Here is a 6031-nt window from a genome sequence, read left to right on the forward strand (position 1 = left end):
GGTGTGTCCTGTAAATAGCATCACAGGTATCTTCAAACTTGTAATCAGTCAGTCTGCCTATTTAAAGGGTGAAAAGTAGTCACTGTGCTGTTTGGCATCATGGTGTGTACCACACTGAACATGGACCACAGAAAGCTAAGGAGAGAGTTGTCTCAGGAGATTAGAAAGAACATTATAGACCTTCATGTTAAAGGTAAAGGCTATAAGACCATCTCCAAGCAGCTTGATGTTCATGTGACTACAGCTGCTCATATTATTCAGAAGTTTAAGGTCCATGGGACTGTAGCCAACCTCCCTGGACGTGGCCGCAAGAGGAAAATTGATGACAAATCGAAGAGACGGATAATACGAATGGTAACCAAAGAGCCCAGAACAACTTCCAAAGAGATTAGAGGTGAACTCCAAGGTCAAGGTACATCAGTGTCCAATCGCACCATCCGTCACTGTTTGAGCCAAAGTGGACTTAATGGAAGACGACCCAGGAGGACACCAAATCATAAAAAAGCGAGACTGGAATTTGCCAAAATGCATATTGACAAGCCACAAAGCTTCTGGGAGAATGTCCTTTGAACAGATGAGACAAAACTGGAGCTTTTTGGCAAGTCACATCAGCTCTATGTTCACAGACGAAGAGATGAAGAAGCATCCAAAGAAAAGAACACTGTACCTAATGTGAAACATGGAGGAGGCTCGGTTATGTTATGGGGCTGCTTTGCTGCATCTGGCACAGGGTGTCTTGAATCTGTGCAGGGTACAATGAAATCTGAAGACTATCAAGGCATTCTGGAGCGAAATGTGCTGCCCAGTGTCAGAAAGCTTGGTCTCAGTTGCAGGTCATGGGTCCTCAAACAGGATAATGACCCAAAACACAGCTAAAAACACCCAAGAATGGCTAAGAACTAAACATTGGACTGTTATGAAGTGGCCTTCTATGAGCCCTGATCTAAATCCTATTGAACATCTGTGGAAGGAGCTGAAACATGCAGTCTGGAGAAGGCACCCTTCAAACCTGAGACAGCTGGAGCAGTTTGCTCACGAGGAGTGGGCCAAAATACCTGTCGACAGGTGCAGAAGTCTCATTGAGAGTTACAGAAATCACTTGTTTGCAGTGATTGCCTCAAAAGGTTGTGCAACTAAATATTAAGTTAAGAGTACCATCATTTTTGTCCAGGCCAGTTTCATTAGTTTGTTTTTTAAAATGATTCTGTTGAACCAAAATTCAAAAGCAATGTCTCATTTTCATTAGTTAATTTTCAATACATTTTTATTTATTATTACTTTTCTCAGTTTCAAGTTATTTCAGTGACCTTTGTGGGTTTTTCTTTCTTTAACGGAAGAGTACCAACAATTTTGCCTACGTCTGTATGTTACATAGATTCAATAAACGACACATGCAGTTCTTTTGTGAATTTTTGTTCCATTTCTGCGGCTGAATTGAGTTAAAAAGTTGAAAAAATAATTTGCCAATGTCCTCTTTGCCCAGCTATAAAGCCACCCACCAGTGCTTGCTTCACTTACTGTAAAGCAGTGAACTATCATCTCACCAGACTCCTTCAAGATTCACCACCGCATTTGAACTTTTGCAGCCGTCCACTGAACCATGCACAAGGATAAGCTCAAACTGTTTGGATGTCTCAAATTTGCTGGTCAGAGGGCATAATGCTGACATTGTACCCTCTGTAAAGTTGGGTTAACTTGATTCAGCACATATGGAATGACATGCTAATATCTGAAAAAATATATATATATCCAGTGGAATTTTTTTTTAACTTGTAGACAAATTAGCTTGGTGTGAGCAACATCTCAAAACTTGTCCACATGTTTCAGGTGACTTAAAGGGACTATTTGTAACTTTCAGAAATGCTTCTTAACAGCGACACCTGTGGCCTTGAAATCAACGAAAGTCAGCGTCGAGCTCGCGCTTGCTCGCTCTAAATATACCTGAACGAGCATCGCTCAAAACAGTGAGGTGACACACGTCAGCTAAAACCACAATATCACTCTATATTTCAGCTGCTTGGCAGTAATGTTAGCTGACCAGATGAAGGTCTCTCCATGAACATGATTTAGATCTGATCTTAGTGTTGGCTTTTCCTGCCTCAGCGCAGGCTGATGCAGCGGGGCTCTGCAGCGTGTCTCCCTGCTCTCTCCGCCCGCAGCCGGAGAGAGCAGAGGAGACACCGGCACCCGGTAGGTAACGAGACGATAACGTTACTCGCTGAGGAGCTTCGTCACTTCACAAGACACGGGAAACCTCTGTTGGTCTGGAGGAGCTGCCGCATTTATTTCTGCACAAACGTCCACTGTACATTCACTAGATATTCTCAGAGCTAAACTAACTCTTCTGCAGTGTGGAGTGAGCGCGCGTTCACGTCTAGAGGTGGAGCGAGCTGAGCGAGAACGCGCGCGCTCTCTGAGTGAAGGCAGGCAGGCAGAGGAGGAGAGGCAGACGCGAACGCGCATATGCGAGCGCGCATGTGTGGCGACCCGCTACATTTATACGCTTAAAAAGTTACAAACAGTCCCTTTAAGAGAAAAGTAAAAAGTTGCCTTTTTTCTGTCTCGAAAGAGTCTACTTTTACTGTGACGTGTGAGTGTGAGCCAGTTGACCTCTATTTGTTAGATACAGAACACATCCCTAAATTTAATGTTTTTTCTATGAGGTTCATATTATCATGGCTGGATTAACATGTTAGGGGGCTTTGGGCTCCTATTATCACCCCCAACCTCCATCCGTAGTGTGTTTAACAGTTTTGGGGGTTTATTTAACAACAAAAACAAACCAACAAACAAAAAACCCAAATATATTAGTTTCTGATAAGCCAACAAAAATACACTTTATATGTAGTTGGTCAAGATGTCAGCAATTTTATTGAAACTGCATTCTTTGAAGTCTCTATAAATTGACACAAAGAATTAGTATTTTGTGTTTTCTCCCTCTCACACACATATGCTTATACTAATTTGGCGCACGCACACACTCACACACACACGCACACACTCTCTCTCTCTCACACACACACACACACACACACAAACAGGCATTGACAAAACCATTCCTGTTCCTGTCCTGTAAACAAGCAGAAAGACACGCACACAAGCAAACACACCCACACTCCATTCCACTTGAGAGCACATATAGAGCATGAGAGAAAAATTGTACAGTAATATTATACAATAAGAGTCCAGCACATGTCCTCCCCCTCCACAGCCCGTAGGCAAACCAGTTGTTCAGGGCTTCCATTAGTTTGTCTGTTCACAGAAAACATGTGTCCATCTCCTGAGTCCTTTGTTGTGAAGAAAGCCGAGTTGTTTTTCTTTTCTTTCTTCACCTCCTTTCTGTCCGCTCCGCTCTGTCTAGAAACAGCAACACTGGTAGCATGGAGACCAGCCTTGCAGGAGATTTTTTCAGCATTGAATTCAAAAGATTGTCATCGTAATGCTGGAATTTCTTACTACTACAATCTACGCTTAGATATTGGTACTGTACAGCTTAAGAAAAGATCTTAAAGTGTCCACTTGTGTTTTTGGTTCTCCTTGTTCTTCTTAATCTAAAAAAAGTACAAGATGATTTATCTTAAATTCTACTCACTAGATACAAGTTAAGTTAAACCCTGTGAAAATATTGAGATTCTGGGTAAAGGCACAATATTCAGCCATGAGGAAAGAGCACACTGCTACTATTGCGTCCTGTAGAAGCCTGGTTTTGCTGCTTTTTTTGTTTGAAGCCCTGATAAGACTAGCAGTCCACATTTGTCCTAACCATGAAGTTGCCGCTGCTACACCGTAACAGTTTGTCTTCAACTGAGGAAACTTTGAGGAAGAAAAAAAAACATTTTAGTTTAACTACTTCCATTTTGTATCCGATTATTTCATCTTCTTCATTTCTACTTTTGTAGTTTAGGCAATAATTCCTATGAGTAATCCTATCAGGGAAAGTGGGAAAAACTAACTTTGGGAAACCACTTGATTGTTTCCATGATCTCTTATTACCTGTATTTCATGGGAAGTCATTTTTAAATTTACCTCCAAATATATCCAATCTGGATAACAGTTGGTTTGTTACAACCTGTCTGATCATCTGGCTGCTCAGGTTTGACCCGTTTGACCCGAGTTTGTTGCTGTGTTCTCATATCTCAGCAATTAAGTTGGTGAGCACAATGTTAGCATAACTGATAAAATATTATGGCTAAATTATGAAAATAAAGACCAAGATATCCTTTAAGAAAACTCAGCTGTCGATCCACTGTGAACATTCACATCCCACAGCGGACAAACTCACTCAGTGACCAGAAAAATAGAAACCCTACCACAACCAAAGAAGTGAACCCTCCTTTACCATTTGCATATTTCTCTACCAGCAAGCGAGCACCTCTGTTGCAAGTGAGCAGATGCCAGAGAAAGCCAACATGATTGTGTAACACTAAGACTGTAGTTTATGGGCTTTAAAAAGGTCTTCAAATTTAAACAATGAAAGGACTAGAACACAAAGAAACCTCATGAGAATGTCTGCTAAGGCCGACCCCCTTGGGTCCACCAAGATAAGTAGAATGTGGGAGATATCAGGTACTCTGGCCAGAACAAGGAATTACACAAACACACAATGTGTCTCAGTCTACCTCTATCGGGCTGCAACAGCAGACAACCACACAGCGTGCCTCTCCTGTCGATAGTAAACTGCTGAAAGTGTTAGAGGCCAAGAACAGCTCACTATCCCAAGAAATTATGTCCATATTGGACAAATTTGTACCTCATGATTTAAGCCTAATTTTAATGTTCAGTGCCAATGCAGGAAGTATGGTGTAAGGTGTAGGGTTTAGGGTGGTGGCATGTGGTGTGCTCAGCTTTCACGCAATTAATGATGACCTTTTAATTAACTGTAACCATGATCTCTCCCTAAGATTATTACACAGCTGTGTTAAATACTCGATTCTGATTGGTCAATCACGGCGTTCTGTGGTCTGTAATTTCTATATAACAGACCGTTTCTATGTATAACAGACCATTGCTATACTGTATATAGAAGACCGTTGCTATGTATAACAGACCGTTGCTATGTATAACAGAACGTTGCTATGTATAACAGACCGTTGCTATGTATAGCAGACCGTTGCTATGGGCGCAGCTATGATGTCGGACTCTGGCGGACCATTTTTGTGTCAAGATATTGATTTCTTCAGTAAGTAGCCGTTTAATAAGCGGGATAATGTACATCTAGTGGGTCATTGTTGTGAAAGAATCCCCTTCAGGGCGATGAGAGACGCCATGTCGGGGATTCTTTCACAACAATGACCTAGCCGGTATACATTATCCCTTACTTAAACTAGGTATTTTTGTTGACTGAGCCCAACCATACAGTACTTTAACAATTATTTACCATAATCCCAGTCTTTCCCTTACTTTAATCATATCTTGCCATGTGTAAATATTTTAGAAAGGAGGAATTTAAAAATAAATTGTCATTTCATGTAAACATAATTGTCCAGTATTGAAGTTCTTATCTGGCTACAGAGTTGGATTCTTTTCATTTGTCACCCATGTGTAGATGTTAGAGTTTCTTAGGTAAAAATACTGTCCTCATCACATAACATTAGACATGAACTTGGACTGCCACAGATTATGTGGGAGCAACACTTTCTCATCACTCACGCTTTGTCAGACCCCTTGACGTCACATTTTGTTCGCAGTAAACATGTGCTTGATGTTGTTAATTAAACAAAAACACTTGCTTAGGTTTAGGCAACAAACCCACTTAGTTAGGTGTAAGAAAAATTAAAATGTTGGGGATTTAAATTGCTATCACCTAATTTCACTAATCATGTGAAAATGACATGAACGTTGTGAACAGGGGACACAAACGAACAGCTGATTGTAACGCGAAAGTGAAACTTTATGCACGGGACACAAACAGCGGTCTCATGGATGAAAGCCCTGTGTTTGTTGGGCCCATCTACCACCGCTCCCACCGACCAGGTGAGTGTTTTCTCGCTCTTTAAACTACGTCAACACAATCCCGGAGCACTTTCTCTGA

This window comes from Sebastes fasciatus, chromosome 15, assembly GCF_043250625.1.
Source record: "Sebastes fasciatus isolate fSebFas1 chromosome 15, fSebFas1.pri, whole genome shotgun sequence".
NCBI classification, from domain to species: domain Eukaryota; kingdom Metazoa; phylum Chordata; class Actinopteri; order Perciformes; family Sebastidae; genus Sebastes; species Sebastes fasciatus.